The 25832-nt window shown below is 43.1% G+C and overlaps 1 protein-coding gene across 9 annotated transcripts in view; it reads left to right on the forward strand.

Annotated features, from left to right (window-relative positions):
* Window positions 1–25832, forward strand: part of SAMD4A (sterile alpha motif domain containing 4A) — a 230112-nt gene that overhangs the window by 91800 nt on the left and 112480 nt on the right. The window lies entirely within an intron of this gene.

Raw genomic sequence — 25832 nt, forward strand, 5'->3', positions numbered from 1 at the left:
CTCATATGTGCTCAGTGCTCAGGAAATGGTGTTGATTTTTATTCTCTTAGATAGTCCATATAGCAGAGACATAAATTAGGCTGGATGACCATTTGGGGTTCAATTTCAAGGGACACTGCTCTTCCTTGGCTTTTTCATCCAAGACTAGGATCTGAGACTCAGCTTTGCAGATCTGAAGCTGGACTTTTATCACATATTTTATGGACGACCTGGAAAGACTTACACATCCAAGCTTACAGGAGGCTACCCCATAAACAAAAATAGCTCATTATTTTGTGGATGAAAGGTATGCTATTTCAGAGACCACATGGAGACTGTGGTCTGCCCCCAGTCTCATATCCTTCTCACAGCTGGAGGTAGGGAGTGGATGCAAGGGTGGTGATTATGGTGCCCACTTTCCTTGAGGAACACAGAAATCAGTGCAGTCGGAATTGGTTGACTGAGTTTATTCCAGTCAAGTTAAGGAAGAGCCCATTCTCCTTCATTGATACTCTTTTCTCTTTGTTGAAAGACATTAAAGCATAGTGGTTAAGAATATAGATTCTGGGAATCAGAATGCTTGGGTACAAATTCAAGCCTTGCCTCTTATAGTTTTGTGGTATTGGGCAACTTATTTAATCTCCCTGTGCCTCCATTTTATCATCTATATCATCTATATTCTATAAATGGGAATAATAATATTAATCATAGGTTTGTTTTGGTGAGGAAAGGAGTGAATACATGGAAAGTGCTTAAAATAGTGTTTGGCATATAATAAATGGCAATACACATGAAATATTAACATGTAATATTAAATAACATTTAATATTATTACAAATGTTACTGAGGAAGCTAGTTTTGTGGTGGACATGGAAAAACGAACACGCATCAGACAGGCAGAATCGGTTTGAGTCTTACTCTTCGGCTCTCCTTATTGTAGAGTTCACTCACCACTAAGCTCTGGTTTCCATTTGTTATTCTTCATGGATTCAGTGGATCTTCCAACTGTGTCACTCTGCCTAGATTGTTCTTCACGATCACGTTTACAGTTGACTGTTCCTTGTTGATACGGAGAGATGCTTTGATCTGAAACCGTCAAAGGCTTCTCTGTCCATGTCACATCTTTAAAAAGGCTTCTAGGCGTGGTATGTGGACCCACGTCAGCTTCTCTTTCTAGGTCACCACCTTTTTTGGTCTTTATGCCTGGAGTCTGAACTTTGACTTATTTAGTGATGACAAGAGAAGTCCCATAGCTCTTGATATCCCAAGTACAAACCCGTCTGACCGATACTGAGAGATGCTGAGATATTACACAGGTGTTCTTTAAAATAACAAGCTGCATGAATAGTAGTAAAGCTGATTCTGCAACTAGCTTTTTATGTGATACACCTGAGAAAATCTTCTCATATTTTGCCAAACCTATAGGGCAAAGAAACCACTGATGTGATTTTTTTTTTATTTCTTCCCCTACTCCCTTCACCACCACCCCCTCCACCGACCCCTACCCACCCACCAGAGAAACCTCACAACTATTTTACAGTGGAAGCCAATGGCATATTGACTGGTATTCAGGATGCCTTTTGTAGGAAGGCATATATTCCATCTTATCTGTAGATATGTCTAACACTTGTAATTTGATAATTTTTTAATTTCCTCACTAAACTTACAGTGATAAATTACAGTTAATATTTGCCCATTAAAATATTCTACTGTAAAGTATTCCAGGTACCTTGGCCACTGAAGCAAATAAATCCACCTACCACGTATATGTGGCACAATGAGAAACTTAAAATGATAATCAGCTGAAACTTTCCTTCTGTAAGTAACACTCAATTCCTTCATTGAAGCCTTTTTCTTAAAGCTCTGTTGCCTTCCCATCTCTTCAAGGGCAGGTGTTTCTTTCATGCCTCCTGTCTCACTTTCCAGGACAGCTAGAATTAACCATGTAACTGGACTCTTATTTCGTTTGTTCATCGCCAGAAGAGAAGTCAGAAATGCTAAGTTTCTGAGAAGAGAAGAAGTAGTAGGTGAGAAGCACTAATTGTTTCCAGCTTTGCAGTCAAGGTTTTCTACTAAAGAGTACTGCAGCCTGCTGTCAAGACAGTGTGGGGTTTTCTGCTTAAAGAACGGACATCTCTCTGGTCTTCTGCAGTAATGCGGTCCATGTGAAATGACCAGCAGTTTCCTTTCTAGGGGTCAGCTGTGCTGAGTAAGTGGAAATTAAGATTTTCATAGAGGGACTGTCCAAATTAGCCAATGAAGAGCTGGTCACCCTTCCACTAATACCCTGGAAGTGAGAATGTCCTCCTTTGTTCTACCTAAAGACTGCTTGGTTGTGAGATTCCCATCCATCCCAGGAGCTGAGGCTCTGTAGGTGTGAAAATACCTTTAACAGCCACAGAGCAACCCAATTTTAGGTTTTAGGACCTTGCAGTCAAGAATAGTCATGAATTGAACTCTATGAAGTAGATGTGAGAGGAATTTTAAGAGAATGTGGTCAGGTGTGGTGACTGACACCTATAATCCCAGCACTTTGGGAGGCCGAGGCAGGCAGATCACTTGAGGTCAGGAGTTTGAGACCAGCCTGGCCAACATGGTGAAACCCTGTATCTACCAAAAAAAAAAAAAGTATAAAAATTAGCTGGGCATGGTGTCAGGTGCTCATAATTCCAGCTACTTAGGAGGCTGAGGCACGAAAATTGCTTGAACCCAGGAGGTGGAGGTTGCATTGAGCCAAGATCATGCTACCATACTCCAGCCTGGGAGACAGAGCATGACCGTGTCTCAAAATAAAAAGAGAATGTAACTATTTAGCTTTCCAAGTAACTGTGTTAGGCCAAGGGATCAGACCTCCCCCCAGACCTCCTCACACTGGCTCAGTGACCCCCTTGTGAGACAGGTGCTGTGCTATATTCTACTGCAGGGCCTCAGCCAGCCTCAAAGTTTTGACCTTCTTTTCTGAAAAAATGACTACTGAGTCCCACCTCTAGCTAGGCCCCCATCCTAAGCATGGGACCCATATGTCCAAAAGCTTGTCTCACATCCTGCTCCTAGTAGCCATCTGGCCTCATCACAGTCAACCTGTGCAACAGGAGCCTCTTCCTACCCAGCCATTGTCATTGACCTCTCTGTGCCACTTGGGATATTCCCACAGTTACTCTGGCTGAGCACCTTGGAACTTCTCCAAGTACCATGTCCACTCACTCTTCAAGTGAGGGTCATTCCCTCTCCCCGGTGTTCCTCCAAGCCTCTCTACTCACTTCCCATCCTAACGTCCTTACTCTTCACGCTCTTGCATCTCCTCACGTGACTATTGCTATTCGTTAGAAGTCAGCCTGAGGATTCAACATGCTCCCTGGCTGGGCACCTTCTCCACCCTGTGGGGCAGGGGGGCAGAGGAATCAGGGCCGGGCTTGTGCTTAGGACAGGATAACCTGACCAAGTCACTTGGCCTCTCTGAGACTCAGTTTACACACCTGTAAATCAAGAATGCGTGTCTCACAGGGCACTTGAGGGCTTGACGTCATAAGGAAGAAATCAGGCAAGGAAGGAAATAGACAAAACTTGGAATCCAGAACTGATCCTGTTTCTGACTGTTTGTAATATTAAAAGGAGATGTGTTTTCTTGGTCCCTTACAGAGGTTTCCCCAGCCTTTTTTATGCCCAGACACAGGCTAACATTTGTTCAACACACTAGGGTTACCCAGCTGTCCTGGACCTTGCTCGGCTTCTTGAGAACCGATGAGATCAAAATCTCCATGGGTGTGGAATGCATTTGAAATGTGTCATAGCTGGGGACTCAGTCTCACTGTTCCCAAGAAACATGCCATCTTCCCTTGGTGGTATCCAATCATTCTTATTAGCACTCTCTCGCGCTCGCTCACTCGCTCTCTCTCTCTCTCTCTCTCTCTCTCTCTCTCTCTCTCTCTCTCTCTCTCTGTGTGTGTGTGTGTGTGTGTGTGTGTGTGTGTGTGTGTGTGTGTGTGTATGCGCATGCGCATGCGCACATGTCTGTCTCTCTCTCCTCTCTGGTTTGTTTGGTTTTGCTTTGTGGGTTTTCGTTTTTGGTTTCTGAGAGATTTTGTTGCTCTTACATAACCTTCCTTTACCTGGACCATGAATAATCAGTCATCAAATGACTCTTCATCCTGTGTCTCATTCTTCAGCAAATATTTACCTGGATATTCTACTTGGTGCTTTGGGGGAACAAAGGTAGACGAAACTGCCTTCTCCCCAATCTCAGGGGCTAATGGTCATGAGGTATAACATGAAACCTAAAAACGAGGGGAAAAAGCCAAGAAGCCCAGCGGTTAGACTGTGGGATGACTTTGAATTCTAAAAATTTAGTGTGGAAACTACCTGTGCTGCAGCATTACCTGGTCAGCCTCAGAACCCTGTACAATAGCACACGCACAGACAGAGCTTTGGTGGCCTGTGGCCTGGTATCCTCGCTGCGGGATGTGGGGCTTGGTGCTGGGTGTTGGGAGAGAAGTCAAAAGGGCCTTTTGTCAGTCATTCTTCTCTCGTTGCAGGGACTTGGTAAATCTAATCTCCAGACGTCAGTGATACCTAAACCCTTCTTTCTGTGGTGCTGTGTTGTTTACAACTCACCTTATTTCCTTTCATCCTCATAGGAACAAGGGAAGTAGGCATTATTTTTAGTTTCTCTGTATTTTAATTGAGGAAATCAAGAGTCCTCTGAGAAGCTGGGTAGAGTGGCTTGTCCCAGGGACATAAGCCAGCCCAGGCAGTGGCCACTCAACCATCCACTTCTCTGGAGGTCCATTTGCCCCAGCATAAAGTTTTGTCACAAAGTCACTTCCATGTGCAGAGAAAGTTTCCCCCAATACTGAGGAGTATCTCCTTGCGGGCAGCAGGAGTCCAGGGAGCTTTGGGTTTCCAGAACAGGAGGATGGCAGGTCGGGAAAAACTGGAGACAGACTTTCTTGATGCTACCAGTGGTGAAGAATCCGGTCATCACAACTCATTTTCCAGCTTGGCTGACTTTGACATTTGCTGTGCTCTGGATGGAAGGACTGGAGAAGGTATCAACTTAAAAGTTAAAAAAAAAAAAAAAAAAAAGAGACTGTTTAGAATCTGATTATGTTTTTTAACAGCAGCCCCTTGAACCACATTTATGCAGGTATTTTACAAAGTGAGATCCCTGCATAATTTCCCACTACCAACTTCAAATGGCTTCTATTAGACTTGGTATTCAAGTGTATCCCTCCAGTCCTGTCAGCCACAGAATTGTTGGCCTGTTAACATCTGAATTTCTGTGTGTAATCTTTGAGAGCTCAGGGGAGCCAATCAGTTGTATGCTGTTCAGGCATCTTTTTGGTTCTCTGGAGGGTTTTTCCACCTATGGGCTTGATCAGTGATGTCTTGTTTCATGAATGGTGTGAACATAACAGAGTGAAAGGCATTGCGGGCTTTGAGTGAGAACACTGAAGTTCCTTGGGCAGATCACTTGCTTTTTTTCCAAGCCTCAATTTCCTCATCTGTCAAGCAAGATCGTAATGTAGCTTTAAGAATTTTGAAAGTGCTTTATAAATAGAAAAGTGTGAATCAGATCTCATCTTTTGGTCCACATGCATGTTCATATCTAGGACAATGATTTAATTTTACTTACCTTGACCTATTAGATTAAAATAATATTAAAACAAAAATTCTTTTTCATACCTATATTTTAGATACATAATGTGGATTCTATAGATTTCTTTGACGCCTTTTTATTCCCGAAGAGTTCAAAGCTGTGCCCCTCGTGTGCCTGCTGTATTTCTAAGTCTGTGATTGGTTAGTCAGGTGGTTAGAATAGAGTACTAATTAGTAGATGAAAGCAAGCCACAAAAGTAGACCCTTGAGGAATTTGCTATTCCAGAGTCTCCGATTCTGTGAAGATAGTTCTGTCCTAGTTAAAGCCAGCATTTGGCTCTTTGGTCTATGCATTAACCTCAATCGTATTGAACCTTCTAGTGTGGGTCATGGATTCCTTCTTTGTGCGTACAAGTTGGCTTTGTGACTGTTCCACAATCACAGATCGCACCCAGAGATTCAGCCAGCTATTCCCAGATGTCTGATGTTGGTTGTAAAAAGGTCGGTGAAAGGGTGTCAGTGACTTGCCCCCAAGCCCAGCCCCACTAATGGAGAAACACCTCTACATGTCCTGAAGCATCTCTGTTCTGAGGACAGCCCTTTACATTAACAATTGTTGACCAAATGCTGAGTGCTGATCCTCTGAGAGAGCAGAACTCACAGGTGTACAGGCTAAGTAACAGGAATATATGCTTGAAAGCAATGCTTTCACTATCTGGGAAAATACCATGTTGAGCAGGCATTGCGATGGCAGCTGCCATTCACACAAAGAAGAACCAAGAGCAAGGGGCTGGGAGCCAGACACGGTGGTCAGATCTGGCAGATAGAAGTGACTCTCGGATGCAGAAATACTCAGGACCTTTTTATTGTAGCTACATGTGGGAGCTCTCACCTGAGGTTCTTCAAACACTCTGGCAGGTGTTTACATCACTAAGTTACAGATGGAAAACTCCAGCATAGTTAAATTAGGTGACCTAGTCAGCGCAGAGATAAATGGCAGATTGAAATAACACCTGTGGATATTTTGCTCCATTTAGATGATACTTGAAGGGATAGAGGTCCACAAGGAGCTGAGATTGAGGCTGTGCCTTTCTCATTTCACATGAAAGAGTGTATGATTTTTGTACTTATTGGCAGAGACTCCTCCTGGATGGGACACTTATTTTTTTATTTTCATTTTTTTTCTGAGATGGAGTCTCACTTTGTTGCCCAGGCTGGAGTGCAGTGGCACAATGTCAGCTCACTGCAACCTCTACCTCCCGGGTTCAAGTGATTCTCATGCCTCAGCCTCCCAAGTAGCTGGGATTACAGGTGCATGCCCCTACATCTGACTACCTTGGTTTTTTTTTTTTTTTTTTTTTTTTTTTTTTAGTAGAGACAATGTTTCACCATGTTGGCCAGGCTGTTCTCGAACTCCTGACCTCAAGTGATCCACTTGCCTCGGCCTCCCAAAGTGCTGGGATGACTGCAGGAGCCTCCGTGCTCCGCTTGGATGAGACACTTATTGATGTCTTACTTCCCTCACAAGGGAGGGTCCTTGTGGCCACCTTTGGCTCCCTCAGCACAGGGTGTGGGGCTGCTGTGGCCCTGCATTTCCTATACAGTCTGCACTCCACGTTGTCCCCCCAGAGAGGTCTTGGACACCAAAGGGGATGCCCTGGGAAGTTCTGCCAGGGTTTCCTGTGCTGCTGGGCCACTCCCTGCACTGGGCAGTAAACCAAAGGTCACAGACTCTGCAGACGCACAGCCTTTGTTGCACAGTAAAAGTCCCAGACCACAGGGGTCCAAGTTAATTAATCACACTGGGAAAACTACTCCATTGAAGTCGGACGTAACAGGATGAGAGAGAAGTGACTAAAACTGATTAAGAATGGGCTTAACTGAAGAGCTAAGCTGCTTCAAATCCTTCATGGAAGTTGACAGGATGTAAATAATAAATTATCAATAAACAAAATGTAAGAGCTAAATAAAAGTCTTTTAAAGATACCAGCCCTCACAGATGCAGATATTTCAAGGTGGAATTAGCCAGCTTGTGCTTGTCATTGAGAGTGGATTCAGCCTCAGATACTTTTTATCCAAATATTTTTATCTAAGCCCTATAGAGTAGCAATAATGAGTACAATGATAGACTGTAGTTCTAAAGTACTGAACCAAGGCAACTAAGCTGATTTTTCAACCCAGCCTGAACTTGAGGAATTCAAGTTTTTTAGTCAAACGATCTTAAGACGCAACATGAAGCTTCGTAGCACATAAAGCACTAGTTCCATCAGGTAAGTATCCTTCTGCCTCATAGTTTTTCTGTACTTAGCTTGACTACTTTTATTTTCTGTCCTATTGATGGTATTGTTACTGCATCTTAGGAGGGGATTTTTCCAATAGTCTTCACAGATAAAAACTCACGATAAAAACTGAGCAGACAAAATTACTCTTCCAATCCATAGGAAGGCATCAGGTTAGAGATGGTTAGGTCTCATGTGGTCATTCTTTCCCTTACAGAATTGGAACAGATCACAGTTAGTTAGGGGGCTGCTCTCCAGAGAGCCATCCCATCAGCTCAATTGGGAGCCTGTTGAGAGTATGTGCTCCCAAACCTATGCATGCCAGTGGTACTTATCCTGAGACATGTAGCTAAATAGTATTTCAACAGATGAAGTATGAGTATGAAAAGGAGAGCTGTCTCAAAAATTACATTGTTGCCTTGAAAAGACTTGTTAATGATGAATTTGCTAAATAAATTGAGGCCAAATTAAATACAAACAAGATAATTCTAAAAGATTGAGGAGAAAGTAAAAAATCTAGGCAGATTCTTCAGTCAGATTGCTTTTCAGTTGCCTTTGGGTTTTTTCTCTTTAAAGAAACGGAACCTGAAAATCATAGCAAATTTCCTGGTTTATACAGGAAAGATAATTGGGAATTCCAGAGAGTGGACCCATCTTCAAAGGTAAGGCATGGCCCCTGTACCTCTACCAAGTTTGTGATGAGTATACACTCATAGTTTGGATTAAAGGATGTCCTTTGGAGTGGCGACAGCCGGCTGCGTTGTATCAAGTATATACATGTCTACTGAGCGTATAAAGATGCTCTCACTGGACAGGTTACCAGAGAACTGAGCCAGGCTGAGGAAAGCACAGACACACATCGCCCCTGACTTGCTCACTGGGGACACAGGCCAACTGAGGGAAACTGTGGGCAGAACCACCTTTACCCTCTCCCACAAATCTCCCTGCTTCCTTCTCTTCCTCCTCTGCCCTGTCCCCTCTCTTCCTTTCTCTCCTTCTTACTCTCTAAGCAAAGGAGTTGAGTTCAGAGAACTTAAGGCTCCTATGATGTGACTCTGAAATAAATAGGGAAAAACCATTTGGAGTTGAGCAACAGAGTATATTTAAAAGTACTTGTTCCATGAAAGATCTGATCTTTGGCTTTAAAAGGTTTTAAATATGTTTAATTATGTGAATCCAACAAACACATATACACACACGCACTCTCTCTCTTCCTTAAAATAATAAGCTTTACTTTTTTAAAGTGTGACTTAACATTAGACAGTTCAGGAAAATACTTATTTCTCCTAAAGTGATATCAGGATATAGTGAAACAAATCTTATTTGACATGTCCTAAAATACAATGTGTTTTAAGTTGTCTTCCATTCTCTTTGGTCCAAAAACATTTTGGAAAGGCCTTCCTCTGTCTCTGCGTCGTGTCTAGATTCTATATCAGAGCACAAACAACTGCGGGAAAAAATGTGAGAGGGCCTGTAGATACTGGAACATGTTAACAGAGGTATTTGAGAACCCTCAGGAAGAATAATATTTTATAGTGAGGTGATTGTTATCTTTAACAATAAAAGCCATGTGAATGTGCTGGAATTTATGCTAACATGGAATGCTTAAAATCATAAACCAGGTGTGATCATTGGATTCCTACTGACCCAGGAATGCAGATCCCAAAGATAAGTATGTCGGAACATGAACTTTGTGGGAAAACAGGAATCCACCCACCTCCAATAAATAAGAGACTGTCCTTTCAGTTACAGCTCTTCCGGGTTTAATTTGGATAGATGTGAGGTGTTTTATTCTAGAGCATGCACTAGATGCTTCTCTCAAGTTAATGGGGAACAGCTGAAGGCTGCCGGATTAGCTAGAAAGGAAATGTTCCTCTCTGCAGTTCTAGACAATACCACAATTTAATGACACTTCACCTGAGTGGACTTTTAAGAAGTATAGATTTGTCTTTTCCCTGTCAGGGCATAGATCCAAATTCAGAGCTGATGGTGGAAAAGAGCAATGACCACAGAGATCTACAGGTAAAATTGGTTGGATTTCCTCAATCCTCATTAATTCCTGATTGATAGTCCTCCATCTCCGTCTTCTCTAACCATCCCTAATGAACCCTGATTTCTGAGGATTTTCTGGGTCTAGAATAACCAAAATGTGCTGACTAAACTCAGAACCGATCAAATAACTATCTGCCTGATGTTTCAGGCTTTTGAAAGAAAGGGCCTTGTCTTAACCTGAAACCCCATTTTCCTTCCATTTAAGCAATATGGTCATGGATTTTCTTTTCTGATAAGGAGACATAAATGTGAAGGAAGTGAACCCCAAAGCTCAGGGGGAGTGTTTAAGAGATAAATTGCTTCCACGTTGTTCAGGGAAAACCTAGTAAAATAGAGACTTTGGGGTCCTTAGATTGTCTGGCAAGGGACTCTGAGCCATCTTTGACCAAGCAAGACTGACAGTTAGGGGCTCACCCCGGCTATGGGAATGAGGCATAAGAAGCAGCACATGATTGTGGGGAAACCCCAGAAGTGTTCTGGGTCACTGAGGTGAAGAGAGGGCCCCAAGATCAGTGGAAGGAGGGACCCACAGGAAATACGGGATATAGCAAAGCTGCATGGATTTAAAACAATTTCTGCATGGGCATCTTGATTAGTGACCCGGTATTCCTCATTACTTCCATATCAGTGTAGGCTTAATAACATACAGTCATCCTTCCATATACGCCAGGGTATTGGCTCTGGGACCCCTTGGATACCCATATCTGTACATACCGAAGTCCGTTAGTTGGCCCTACAGAACCCAGCTATAGAAAAAGTCAGTCCTCCATAAGCATGGATTTCACATCCTGCAAACACTGTATTTTCATTCTGTGTTTGGTTGAATAAATCTGCATGTAAGTGGCCCCACGAATTTCAGACACTTGTTCAAGAGTCAACTGTAATTGTTTTTGCTTATATTGGACATTCTCCTGCTAACAAATTTGTATTATTATTTTGATTATAATTGTATTAGCTCCCATTCTGAGCCAGATGCCATCAGTTTGTAAATAGCATGTATCATCAGAGACACTTAACTGAGAAGGTAAATGATTCCCATTTAGGATGGGAATTTTTGTGCAATTGACAGAGAACATTAACCCTTTGATAATCATAGGCCTATAGACACATAGGTACCCCGATATGTTGGAGGACTAGCACAAGCTAGCAAACTGAGCATTGTCAAGTCACAGGAGCTTAAGATCCTGGAAGAAAGTACCCAGGAGATGGACTCTTAGTTTTAAGAAAAGTAAGTGTGACATTTTTTATGGTCCTTTTCTTCTCTTGACCAGAATGAGAATATTTTACTAGTCCACCAAGAGATAAATCAAGATTTAAACCAACTTCTCACCTTTGTGCAAGGCCTAACCTCAGTAGTTATTAAAAATAAATGGGATTGAAATAGATGCAGAAGCACCTATTTAATTTTTAATTTCATGCTCTTATATTTTGCAGAGCAGTTTTAGGACAGCTTGTGAGGGCTGGTTGAGGGGAAAACAGCCTTAAGAAACAGCTGGGAGGGGAACAGGTTTTCAAGTGCAAGGCGAAGTCCTCAGCTCAGGGTTCAGCTGTTGCCAACTCTGCAAGTGACCTCAGCTCAATATCCTTATCCTGAAAATGGAAATGATAATGCTTACTGTGTCTTTATGAGATGCAATGGTATCTTTGAGCTGGAAGTTTGAGGGTGGAACTTTTCTTTTCTTCCCTAGGGGTCCCTGTGTTTGTAGGTCAAAGTTCCAGGTACAGGGAAGGCACTGGCTTTGCTCTCTCCTGTGTCTCTGCCTTTATTACACATGGTGACCAGGACAGGCAGCCACATTGTCCAGTTACCCTGGGTCATCTCATGGAAGAGCCAAGGAGAGGCAAATGTCACTCTTCCACATCTGGCTGTTCACCTGGGATCACCAGTCCTCTCTGTTGTCTTTTTCCCTGCCACCCAGGGCCGGTGACTTGGGGGGATGGCTCCATGACCCCCTCTCTCTCTCTTACTGTCACATGCGATTTGTTTCACCAGTAACTCAGGCAAATAGTAATTTTTCAATCCCAGCTCATCTCACACCCATTACTTTATTTTCTGGGTCCTGCTTACTGAGTCTCTACCAGGCACCACGCACTCATGCTTAGCCTTTGCTTATGTTGTCTTCTTTCTAAATGGAGAGAACTGTGGACAAGAGAAGTTACGTGTGCACCCCAGACTGGACAGCTGTTCAGCGGTGGGCCCGCCTGCCTCGGGAGCCCCGAGGGCTCTGCCCTCACCCTCTGTTTCTCATGCCTTCCTGGTGCAGTTGTCTTCCAACTGTTCCCTCCGCCCCGGCCCTCCCGCAGGCCGCTACCAGATGCATCACCACACACTGCCGTTCTGATCGGATTTCCGCCTCAAAAACTGCCCATTGTTTTAGAACACACCAGCCCTCTACAAGCTGACCTTGTGGGTTTTTGTCCCTTCTGCTTTCCTGAAACCAGTTCTCAGATTCAGCCCCAGGTTCTGTGGCCCAGCTCCTCCTCCACACAGCTTGTGCCTTTGCACAGTTTCTTTTCTTCATGTGAAACAGCTTCCCTTCACCTCCACCCCTCAGTCTCCAAGCCATCCTGGAGGGCCAAGCACAAACTCTGGGTCTCTGAAGTCTCCCGGGATGGGCCCAACTCGAAGCCGTTTCTCTCCCCTTAGAGTTTTGGGGGTACTTATCGTAGAATTAATTGCTCAGATGGCATGGTATGTGGGGCCTGGCAGTAAACTTATTTTTGATTTGTCAAGATCCCCTAAAAGGATCTTGGAGCTTGCAGGTGAAAAAGCCACAGAAGGGTTAGTAACAGTGCTGGGACCAGAGTCTAGTTTCCCCAAATGCCAGACTGGTGATTTTTTTCTACTGTAACTTTCTATCTCTGTCCTTACTTGGAGGCAGGGACTACATCCTGTCTGTATTTGTTTGTATTAGGATCTAGTGAATATTCAGTAAACATTTATAGAAACCAAGGAGAAGAAAGAAGACTGGAAGGAAAAAAATACTAGCTAACAGTCATACACAGTGGCTCATGCCTGTAATCCCAGCATTTTGGGAGGGCGAGGCAGGCAGATCACCTGAGAAGTCAGGAGTGTGAGACGAGCCTGAGCAACATGGAGAAACCCCGTCTCTATTAAAAATAAAAAATTAACCGGGTGTGGTGGCACATGCCTATAATTCTAGCTGTTCAGGAGGCTGAGGCAGGAGACTTGCTTGAACCCGGGAGATGGAGATTGCAGTGAGCTGAGATCTCACCATTGCACTCCAGCCTGGGCAACAAGAGCAAGACTCCATCTCAAAAACAAAACAAACTAACATCCTTATGAGACAGATACTATTCTCATCTGCATTTCACAGGTGAGGAGACCGAGGCAAGAGAGGTAAAGTAACTTGCCCAAGGTCACAAAGCTGGTGAGTGACACAGTCAGGTGTGAAGCCAGGAGGCTGACTCCTGAGCCCGCTCTCCACGATGCCACGCTGCAGGGTCAAGAAGGAATGACAGACTGGAACACTGAAATGTTCAAAAAGAAGGCTGAACCTCCAATCAATGCCCGAGGCCATAGAGCAAAGGACGTTTAGGTTAGGCTACCAGGCTTTTTCTTCCTCTAATTTAAATTGAGGGGAAATACCACTGGTAAGCCATCCATGGGAGAAGGAGATGTAGCCACAGGTCTGTGGAGTCAGTGGCTACAGCCTGAATCATCATGAAGTTCTATGAACACTTTGCCCACATTTTCTCCCTTACATCCTGCTCATTAGCGGAGACAGAGCTAAGGGACTGTTTAGTTCACACCCCCTGGCCTGGAGCCCATTAGGGAAGGGGAGGCTGCTATGCTGCCCTCTTCCAAGGCTCCCCAGAGCACCTGCTTTCCACGGAATGCTCAGGAAAGAAGTCACAGGGTTGAAATCATCACAGCTAGAAATGTGTACCGAATGTGTCAAGTTTGGCTGAAACAAGCTGATAAAGAATATTTAAGGAGAGCTTTATCTTTAGAAGCACCATTTCTTTCTTTCTTTGATTTTTTTTTTTTTTTTTTTAAGAGAAACAGGATCACATCCACTGCCCAGGCTGGAGTACAGTGGTGAGATCATCACTGCAGCCCTGAACTCAAGGCTCAAGCAGTCCTCCTTCCTCAGCCTCCCGAGTAGCTAGGACTACAGGCACGCACCACGACTCCTGGCTAGCACTCCTTTCTTTAGTCCACTGTTAGTGTTGGTTTTTAACTAGACCCCCAGTAGGTACTGCTGTTTCTGCTTATAATTAGCATCTCTTTTCTCTCACACAGAAAAGTCTGTCTTCAGCATATTGTGAGCTTCAGAGCATGTTAAAGAAAGTTGTCTATCGCTTAAGTAGCATGGAAAGATGACGTTGCCAATGTGCAGGGAACACTTTGCACTGAGAATCCTGGAGTGAACCGAATAATATTCCAGATTCGATGAATCAGAGCTGAATCATGTATAAGTGTGTGCTGCATTTTGAGGGATTCCCTTCTGCCCCCACCCCCGGGGTGAAAAGCACTGCGCACTGATTTTCCTGTGTAAAGAAAACACGTTTACACCCAGACCAGTAAAATGTTCTTGTGGCCACATTGTGAATGCATTGAGTGTTTGTTGTGGCCCAACTAAGACAACTTTATAGATTAATGAAAAGTGATGTATCCTTTCTTCTGAACAGAACATTTAGTTCTCACTCTGCCTGTTTGACTCCAAGCAAGTCTGTCTGGCCCCATCCCTCATTCCCCGCCCCCATCTGCACCTCCCTCTTGTAAATCTCTTGGTACATTTTTGTGATTACCGTCCAGTCTGTTCCTAGTCATTAAGGACTCTCAGAGCTTTGTGAAAGCAGGTTACTGTTCATCTGGTTTCTTGGAAGAAACATTCGTGTGTATGGGTAGCTTTTCACTTAAAAGACCAAAACCACAGGAAATCCAGGAAGCCAAGAATGAGTGGGCCCAGGGGACTCGCCTTTCTTAGCTCCTACAGAGAGCTAAGCTCCTACAGGGCTAAGAAAGGCATTGCTGTATGGAGGATGGAGCCAGACCAACCCTGGGGAAGGGCAGAACTGGGTTCAAGCCTCAGCGCTATGTTTTTACCACCAAATGACTTAACCTTTCTGAATCATAATTCCCATCTGTAAAATAAGGATAATGAAGCCTGGCTTGCAGGATTATTGAAAGGATTATAAATATAGGATATAAAGGGCCTAGCACATGGTATGTGATTGATGGTAGCTGCTGTTATTGCTGCAATTGTTGTCTTCATACCATTGTTACCACCTCTACAAGCAGCTCTTGTATGTGGGAGGAACAGAGGAGAACTTGACTGCTGTTGCCGCCTGCTCATAAGACATAGCTTTCATCTTCAAGACTACCTGCATTCCTTACCAACAGCAGCTAAAATTGCTCCTAAAACAACAAAAGTAAATATAAAAATTGCGACCACATAGAGATGAACACAAAGAATGAAGTGATCCTCACTCCAGCAAGGGATCCCTTAGCTGAGTGAATGTTTTTCCTCCTCCTTCCATTCACAAATATTGACAGGCACCCACCAAGCATGCGCAGAGCTCAGGCGTAGCTAAGGGGGCCCAAGTTGAATCAGAAATGGATTCTGTCTTCAAGGAGCTTACCATCTGCCAGGAAAGATGAAAACTGAAAGATAAGTATGTTGAAAGTTAGGTGTAAAATGCTTAGACCATAAGAGAGAGATCACTGGAGAGCTCTGGAACTTGGAAGGAAAAATTAATCTTAGCTGGAGTTGGGATGTGGGAGTTTTACAGGAGGCAGCCCAGCAGCATCTTTGTTGGGGACACAGATTCTGGGGTTTGAACCTTGGCGTTACTTATTCGTTATAGCTTCCTGAGCAAGCTAGGTCCCATCTCCATGCTTCTGCTTCCTTGTCTTTAAAATTAAGATCATAATAGTACCTAGTTGTTGTAAGGATTAAGTGAGATATGGAAAGCACTTGGAACAGCACCTGGCACCTAGTGAGTGCAATGGGACAGGTTGTTAAATGAGTTTGTCAAAGGACAAGTGTAGATTTGCCCTTCAAGGAGAGGTGGGCAGTGTTCATCCAGGAGGAGGCACAGCCAAGGCAGAGGCTGGGCTGAGTGAGGCACAGGGTTAGGGAAGGTGAGAGGTACAGAGGGCAGCTTGGGACAAGAGTGTGGACTGTCTTGAGTGTCAGGCCTGGAATCTTGGACTTTACCGAAAACATGGAATGAACTCAATCTTCTAGAATTCTATAGTCAGTGTGTGTGAAGCCTGAATCTGAACCTGTCTCAGAATAGGTTTCCACATCTCAGTGCCAGTGACTGTGGCAACAAACCAGTTGCCAGCAGGCATGAAATCAAAGCTTACATCATCAGGGATCAACGCATAGGCCTGAATTGACACCTCAGGGAAAAGGTGCGACAGGGCCCTAGCAGGAAGTTGAACTTTGGGGCAGGAGAAGGGGAGGTGCTGCAGAGGTATTGAGGGTGGGGACAGGGATGAAGAGCAGTGTTAGGGCAGGTGGGGGATGGGGAGAAGGAAGATGTCACAACATTACCCCCATATACTGCTGCCTCTTCTGATTATAGATTTTTTTTTTCTTCAGGGTATAGTTAGCTGTTCTGTTTTGGGATTTGTTTTGGTTTTTATTTTTAATTAATTTTTTTAGAGATGGGATCTTGCCACGTTGCCCAGGCTGGCCCGGAACTCCTAGACTCAAGCGATTCTCCCACTTCAGCTTTTGGAGTAGCTGGGACTACAGGCATATGCCACCACATCCAGCTGTTTTTTTTTGTTTTGTTTTTTTCCTTTTAAATGTTTTCGAGCCTTGGGATGCCTGCCAGTCACTTAAATGCAGTCATCTTTACTCTTCCTAAGCATAGAGGGTGTACGAGGGTGGAGGGAAGGTGGGAAGATTAAAACCAACCGTGGGAGACTATTTTCAGTCATCTGCAGACGTCTCACTTTGTCATGATGTGGAATCTGTCACTCTCCGCCTCCTCTTCTACTTATCTGTCCTATAGCTAGGATTCTGTAGGACTTCAGAAAGAGCTGACCAAGGTTCACAGGTTGCCTTAGAGGGTGCCCTGTCATTCTGGGATTTGTTCCCAAATTAAAAATTGTAGGATTTGAACACTAGGTTTGATCTGCTTTTAACTCTAGCTACATAAAGGCTATCAGGAATTTTTTAATCTAACTTATTAGACGAGAGTAGTAGTATTTTGTAAGGGTTATAAGGATGTAGGGCAATTTCTAAGACAACATGTAAGTCATTTAAAATTCTTTTTGGAACAAGGTAGTACATAAATAAGTCTATGTATGTACTAAATCAAGATCAATTACCATAAAATGTCTGTCTATAACATAGGAACAATGAAATGATGAAGTGCAACTATAAAGTAATTTGTTGCTCTGAAACCAGCTATGCATCTTCCCACGAAGTGACTAAGAGTGAAATATCACCGTATTAACAGTTAGGAGACTGATCTTCTGGCCCAGGCTCCATTTTGCCTGCATTAGCGGCTCACCGGAGATCTCCAGAGAGGTACCTGGAGCCCTTTCTCAAAGGTTACCTTGCAGGCTTGGAAGGTAGACAAGCACATTTGTAATGATGGGAAGTATTTGCTGATTTAGGCTTTAAAGGAATTTTTTGTTTTTCATATTCCTTCAGTGGCTCTTTTCCAGAGCAGTATATTTCATGCTTGGAAAGTATTCCTTATCTATCATATCCTTGCTAAAGAGGAAAGTTTGTTCCTCAGCTGTCTGACAGCCAAGTCACCCCAGTTTCAATGGGAGCAGCACACGTCTGTCCAGAGGCAGCAGTTGGCTCTTTCGTACTCAGGCCTAAAGGGCTTGTTTAATATATTATGTAAGAAAGAATGAGATCATATAAATAGTCCTGGTTCCTACCTTACACCAAAAGTCATCCTTATTTGGTGCTTCCAAAGTTAGAAAACAATACAGGCAATAAAAACATTCTCAGAATCACAAAGAAATAATGGCTGCCTTGTGCTCAACCATGGGTTTTGTGACAACAGTGTCAGCATAGCGGGCTGCCTGCTGCTTTTAGCACTGGAAATTTGGACTGGTTTCATAACCTCTCAGCTGCTTAGAAGGAATACTCTGAAAGTCCACTGAATCCTCACCTGCTGTCAGGATGCCCAGGCATCATTGGGACAAAGCTGTACATAGAGGCTCTGGGTCCTTGGGACAGGGGCAGGAGAACTCTGCAGTCCTTAGGCAGGAACAGCAGCCCAGACCCAGCAGGCCACCACAGGGCCTTAAGCAGCTGAGTCTAAGGAGAAATAGCCCAGCACTTCTCCCCATCATCTTATTGACTGAGCTGAAGGGAGATCAAATTTCGGTCCTCCGTCTGTGTAAATAGTAATGGCCATCAGTCTTAAACTTCAGACCTCAGCTCATGGATCGGGACTGGTTTATTTTTGAGACCTGAACTCTGGAGGCCACTCTTCCCTACTTTCTGAAGCATCTGATGCCTCTGTCTGAGCACGGAACCTACTCTAGTCATCAGACGCCACACTTGGGGCACATGCAATTTAGTGGGGGGAGTGATGAAAATTCATTCACTTCTCTCCTCTGGGACCTAAATCCATTTTAGCATTCCACTTGAATCCAACAAGGAATGCCAAAATATTAAAGTGCAGCATTCTCATTCTTTTCTCTGGAAAGAACTGTTTATGCAAAGGAGGCCTAGGTCCCTGCAGAGTCGGCAAGAAGCCTGGCAAGAGGTTTGTCTCATTTAAGAAGTAAATATATTCAGTGGCAGCAGAGCTACTGCCAAGTAAGTTTATTCCATTTTTAGGGAGAGAAGGGCAGGAGTTTTGCTGCTCCTTTAAGTTGCTTTTTGCTTTTAAATTTTTTGCATGAGGTTCTCAAAGTAAGACTGTAAAAGTAGCATGTTCAAAACTTGACCTCTTCAGCATGCCCAGGAATTTGTGAAACAAAAGAGAAGGCAATGGATAATGGATTCTGTTCTCTGAAGGCCCTTCTGACTGAGTAGATATTGGCTTGGTTTCTACCGTGCAAGTGTTTAGTCTCTGCCAGCAGGAGGACACAGATGGTGTCTACCTTTCTGCAGATGTCTTTAAATGTCAAAAACATGAGAAGAGAATCCATTGACGTTCTTGTAATTATGAGAATGTAGTAGATTCCTTAGCATCGATTTACCTATGATTTAAATGATACTTGAGTAAGTGGGCTAGGGAAAGATTTTATTTCATTTTTGAGGTGAGGTCTCACTATGTCACCCAGGTTGTAGTGCAGTGGCATGATCACAGCTCACTGCAGCCTCCACTTTCCAGGGGTCAAGTGATCCTCTCACCTCAGCCTCTTGGTTTCTGAGACTATAGGCCCATGCCATGATGCCTAGTGAATTTTAAAAGTTATTTTTTGTAGAGATGAGATCTCACTACGTTGCCCAGGCTGCTCTCAAACTCGTGAGTTTAAGCAATCATCCTACCTCAGCCTCCCAAAGTATTGGGATTATAGCTGTGAGCCACTGTTGTTGGCCCAATAGGGAGAGATATTAGAAGAAGGCAGAAAGCTGGGCATGGTGGCTCACACCTGTAATCCCAGCACTTTGGGAGTCCGAGGCAGGTGGATCACCTGAAGTCAGGAGTTCAAGACCAGCCTGGCCAACCTGGTGAAATCCCATCTCTACTAAAAATACAAAAATTAGCTGGGTATGGTGGCACACTCCTGTAATGCCAGCTACTTGGGAGGCTGAGGCAGGAGAATCGCTTGAACCCAGGAGGCGGAGGTTGCTGTGAGCCGAGATCACGCCATTGCATTTTAACCTGGGCAACAAGAGCAAAACTCCGTCTCCAAAAAAAAAAAAAAAAAAAGGAAGGCAGAGAATCCCCCACCATGAGGAGCAGCTTATTTTATGACCAACAAGTCACAGAACCTTTGAAATTTTTGCTTGAGGGTCAAACTTTAAACTTACTCCTTAGCCATTCTTTAGGTCTGACTAAGCAATAATATAAGAACATGAGAACCAATGTTTCAGCAGTGGAGAGCTTCAAAGTCTTACATTTGTTCCTAAATGTGAGATTTAGGAACTGTGTGATTTAATTGAAATGATTATTTCTGGTAACAATTCAATAGAGTTGTCATATCAAATTAAGTATTACCAAGTTTCACCAGATAGGGGTATGTGCCAGCCTGGATACCAACACGGTACGTGCTCATTGCATTTTTGAAAGTCAGGCAAGAGTCACCCTGCAGTACAAATGAGCTTTCCTTATTGGTCTGTTTTAATACTCTGGTTAGGGGGACATCAGAGCTCCCATGCACATGTGAGTAGTTTGTCAGGAAGATCTCATGGTAGAGAGTCCTTGCTCGTAAGGTTTGGAAAGCTCAGTTCTTCAGTAAGTGTCTTGTACAGGCACAAACCTTAACCTAAATATAGAAGGCTAAAAAAGAATCCTTCCATGGGAGGGCTCCCTTAAATTAGCTCAGTTAATCTATTCATCTGTGTGTGCTGACTTGTGCCTAAACATCAGAGGCCAAATCCAAAAAAAGAAAAAGCAAGGCCGTGGCTCAGTGCTCGGAAAGATGGAGAACAAGCAAGTGTGATCCTGTACACGGGAGCCCCTGAACACCACAGCACCTCCACGTTAGTTCTGAGAAAAACTAGCTCCTGACAGTCACCCTCGGTACTTTAACCTCTCATTTTGGTATTAAAAGTGCCCTTGGCATATTCAGATATCTCCATTTTTCACGGTTGTGCTCAGTTTTCAAATCATCATATAGTATACGTTTCAAACAAGATCAGAAGTTCTAAAAAGATGTTAACCATTTGATGCTTTTAGTATTTTCATTTTCTTTTTTTTTTTTCTTTTTTAAGACAGAGTCTTGCTCTATCGCGCAGGCTGGAGTGCAGTGGCACAATCTTACTTGGCTCACTTAATTGCCTCCCAAGTTCAAGCAATTCCCCTGCCTCAGCCTCTGGAGTAGCTGGGGCTACAGGCACGAGCCACCACACCCAGCTAATTTTTTGTATTTCTAGTAGGGATGGGGTTTTACCATGTTGGCCAGGCTGGTTTCAAACTCCTGACCTCAGGTGGTTTGCCTGCCGCAGCCTCCCAAAGTGCTGGGATTACAGGTGTGAGCCACCATGCCCAGCCTGCTTTTAGTACTTTCTGTCTTTCCATCTTGCCAGGAAATTGCTAGGCTTCCGGTATTGCTGACTTCTTTATTTAGTAGGTGGTCCAGGATGACAATGCTTTAGGCCTTCATCTCCTAAACACAGTAAGCAATTCTTAGGGAAGTGTAGGGTTAAAGAGATTTGGACTCCCATGTCTAAAACCGAAATGGCAGCAGGGAACATGATGGGATGCAAAAGAGATCCCCGCCGTCTAGAGCCTTGCATTATGCATTTTGCTTCCCACTGAAGCCAGAGATCCATTTTTATAGTCAGGTTTGTTGTTCCTGCTGAAACACGGCACATGCTCTGCCTGAATTCTGGCCATGTGTTTCCCCCGTTTAGTTATCTAACTTGTTATCTCCTGACTTCCCATTTCTCTGTGAAAGTCAGGTGTTCTAAGACACCCAAAGAAGAAAATCAGGAAAGGAGAAGGTGTTTGGAAGTAGTTCAGAGGTAGTGGTCTGTGTGTGAAGGGGGCTTTGGAACTGTCCTTGAAAACATATTGGATCCTAGCAGTTTTACTACACTTCATAATGTTTGGGCAACCAAATTGGTCGTGGTGTTAGAATCCTTATAATTGGATGGATCTACGTTATTTTGCTATCTTCAGAGAAATGCATTTTATGAATATTCCTATTTAAAAAGCACAAACAACAAAAACCGATCCCTATTACCCTAACTCCTCCACGCACATAGTATTCTAATGTGGTTTATTCCTGAAACTGACTCATTCAGCTTTTCTCCTGGAAGTTGTCAGAATGTACGCCTGGTTAATGGAGAAAATCAGTGCACTGCCCAGGCTGCACAATGCCATGACTCATTCCTGGCATTTCAGAGGCTTTGTAATGGAAATTGTAGTTCCAAGCTACAGTTCTTACCAAGTGGATATGTGAATGTTAATGAAACAAAGCAAAAGTCTCCGAGGATCCTGCATAACTCTCACCATCGATGTAGTGTTTGCTTGATGAAATGAAGATTTTTGTGGGGTGGATTGTTCCTTTCCATAACCCACACATGCTCAAATACCACAATATTGTTTTAATTAGTCTTATAAAGCATAGTAAAATATTTGGCTTTGGTGAAAGAGGGAAATTCTCTCTTATGTTGGAATTGTTTGGTTAAAAGGGCATTTTTGTCTATTGAATTAGTCTTTCAGGGTTTACAACTAGTATTTGAATGCTTTCTCAATAGCCTCTAATGTCCTTCAGCAATTTGCATTCATTCTTTCTGTCTGTCAATCATAAAGGAAAAGAAATATCTTGCTTTCCCATCACTAAGTTCATGGCTGAGGCTCCTACAACAAAAGACAAATTTTTAACAAGAAAAACGCATACAAATTGATTTAAATATAAGTTTTACATGACATGGGAGGCTTCAGAAAGAAGACCCAAAGAAACAGAGAAATCTGCATCTTTTTATGCTTAGGTTTGATAAAGAATGCACACTTGTGGTGCAGAAGTATGATTGTAAGACAAAAGGCTGTGATCTAATGGTAATAAACTGAGGGGAACTTAGCAAGGCCTGTTTGATCAGATTCTTCTTGGCATCTCTGTGTCTTTAAAAATAAGGTTGTTCTTTTCCTCCAGGTACAGGGAGAGTACCTCTAGAATGAAGGTTTTATGACCTGCCTCAGGGCAGAAGGGAGGAGAATTTAAAAGTGACCTTCCTAATTCTGTTGTTTTCTGCAGTACCAATGTGCAATCACCATTTACCTGTGTGTGTGTGTGTGTGTGTGTGTGTGTGTGTGTGTGTGTCTGTGTGTCTGTGTGTCTGTGTGTGTAGGTTGAGCAGGTTGAGCAGGGGAGGGTATGGAATATCTGATCTTTCAGGAAAGCATGGATAAGTAAAACCCTGCATAATTCCAGCCTTTTATGCTACCTTCAAGACTCAGTCTTGTCTCCCAACTTCATTCAAATCCCATTCCCCTTTCTCTGTGCTGTGTAAGTTTTAAAAATAGTAATAGGCAAGAGATAGCAGGGAAAACAAGGAAGACAGATAGTTCCAACACTTATGTTTTATTGACGCAGGTTTGTCTTTTGTGTATGACAGACTAGTAGGACCTTGGGGAAACTCTCAAATGAGCTGTTTTTTCTCTATCATTTTTGGACACTGGGGCAGGATCACATATTTAAAGTTGTTTTGGGTGATTCTAATGTGTTTACAATGCATTGGACCAAGAATATTCTGGAGCTGCTAAAAAGTAAACATTCAGAAGCAAATGAAGAACATGAACAATATTCCTTATCATTCAGCCAGTTAATTCTGATTCTGGCTTCTCTAACAGCTCCTTGCTATGTGCTCTTAAAACACAAGTGCTAATATTGTGAGAAATGAATTATATGAGAAGCGGTCTCATCTTTTCTAAAAATGCCAATCTGCAACCAAGAATGTGTAAACACGTTCTTCCCTTTCCAGATGATTTGGGATGCCAGGCAAAGACCAAATTTCCGTGGCTGCCCTGAGACCTGCATGGGAGTGGAGATCTTAGCTTATAGGAGTGAAGGTCTGTAGATGAGGGCATCCAAACTGAATGCCTATCATTATACCAGTGCTAAGTCTCTAGATGCACAAACCATTGTTTTCCATGTCATTCTTTGGAAGTGGCAGGTGATAGAAGAGCATCATGTGTATTTTATAATATGAGGAAACTGAGGCATAAGAGATCACATTCCCAGAGTTAGAACCTAGTGCTGTGTTCCTGAGGTCCTGTCTGAAGTTGGGAAACAGCTCTGAACTGACCTTTTTGCATTCATGGTCTCTGCATGGTAACCCTTCCCTCTGCTTATCAAATCATTTCAGAATGTGCAGAGAATAATGCTTCTGTTTGAGACTCTTCAAGAGTTAACAAGAAGATTCCATCTGGGCCTAAGATAGGACATATTGGGATAGTGACCTCGAGGATTTGGAAACAAAATAATGGTAGGATAGGTGTGTGCATCAAGAAAAGATGGAGCATGTATGCTCATAGTCCTACTGGGGCCACACTCCTTATCTTCAGATCTTGGGTGGCTCGTGCCCAATTCCCCCACCATTTATACCCTTGTTGTGTCTGTTGGAAAATCTCACAGGCTTGCCTGAGGTCACTGCATTTTTCTTCATACAGAAATCTTTTCTTAGGCTTCATATAGTTGTAGACTAAAAACTATACACATGAAAATTAACAGTACTGCTTTTAATAAAACTGCCAGCTTTTCTATTTGAAAAAAAAAAATCTATTTGAAAAGAAAATAAAAATTATTAAAACAGTGCATGGTGAATTGGGCCTTAATTGCCACTCATTTTTTAATACATCTGCTGTGGAGTTGCTTCTTGCCAATGTGGTGTAATTTTCAGGTCTGTTACTGAAAGATAGACTGCATACGTTTCTGGACTGTGAGTAGATAATGTTGAGGGTTGCAGTGTGGGTATTGGGGCTATTCTTTCCCTGTGTCATTACTTTTTGATATGTTTGTTTCAAAAGAAAATTAATGAAATTTAAATTACTTAAATTTGGCCATATTTGTTAAATACCCTCTTCTGAAAAATTGAAAAGTGACTATTAGTTGAAACAAGATCAAGAAACTTCCAGCACATTCCTGTTTATAATGTTAAGGTTTTAAGAAAGCTTAAAGTAACCAGCATCACTGGTAGTTAATAAAGCAGTTTATATTTTTACTTTATTTTCTTCAGAAGCTTGTTGCCATGTAGAGTAAAAGAAACCTCATGTTGTTAATCTTTGCAGAGGACACTGCCAGTAAGAGTGTTGTTATTGTTGGATAATCATAATGGTATGTTCTGGAGTCTCTTCTCCCCTCGCCCGACACACCCAATTCACTCCCACCCTGCCAGCGGAGCCAGGGAGAGAAGAAGAAAGCAATATTTTATTTTCTTTCAGAATTTGATTCTGTATTGCTTTGGACACATGCTGGGATTTGCTCTTAAACTATTATTAAATTTCTAATGTCTGTCAAGGTTTAGATTTTTTTGTGAGAGAACCAAGAGGAGAAGTGAAACTGTCAGGCTTCACGGTGCAGACCTCTCTTCCAGCAAGCATCAGCTTAGCCTCAGCAGTGAGCTGGCGGGGGACCAGCTGTTGGGCTGGGAAGCTGGAGTTAGGCTGCAAAAAGAACCCCTCCAAACCCCCCAACCACCATGTGTCACTTCAGCACGAGGAGCCTCAGTTTCCTCACCACAGTCCCACTTGTCTTGCATTTGAGATTAGAAAGAGATTTTGCAAACTTTTTAGAAAAGTACTCCACAGAGGACAGATACTAACAAATCAGACACGAAAGCAGAGATTAAGTAGGTAAATGTGATTGTGTATGTGTTTATTGATCATTATGCTCATGAGACACTGATTATTTTACTTTATTTTTCTTTTTGGAGATGGGGACTTGCTCTGTCACCCAGGCTGGAGTACAATGGCGTGATCATGGCTCACAGCAGCCTCGAACTCCCTGGCTCAAGCAATTCTCCCACCTTGGCCTCCTGAGTAACTGGGACTACAGGCATGCACTACTATGCCCATATAATTTTTAATATTTTCTATAGAGACAGGGTCTCCTTCTGTTGCCCAGGCTGGTCTCAAACTCCTGGGCTTAAGTGATCCTCCTACCTTGGCTTCCTAAAGTACTGGGATTACAGGTGGAAGCCACCACGCCCTGCCTTTTAGAAAACTTTTTTAGTTTAATTAGTTTTTTGATAGAGCCCAAAATGAAAACACTGCAGGGAGATGAGTTTAGCAGGGCTTAAGTTTAAACAAAATAAGAGTTGGAACTCTCCCAAAAGATAAGCAGTATAAGTAAGC

Source organism: Callithrix jacchus, chromosome 8 (genome assembly GCF_049354715.1).
Source record: "Callithrix jacchus isolate 240 chromosome 8, calJac240_pri, whole genome shotgun sequence".
In the NCBI taxonomy this organism is placed as follows: domain Eukaryota; kingdom Metazoa; phylum Chordata; class Mammalia; order Primates; family Cebidae; genus Callithrix; species Callithrix jacchus.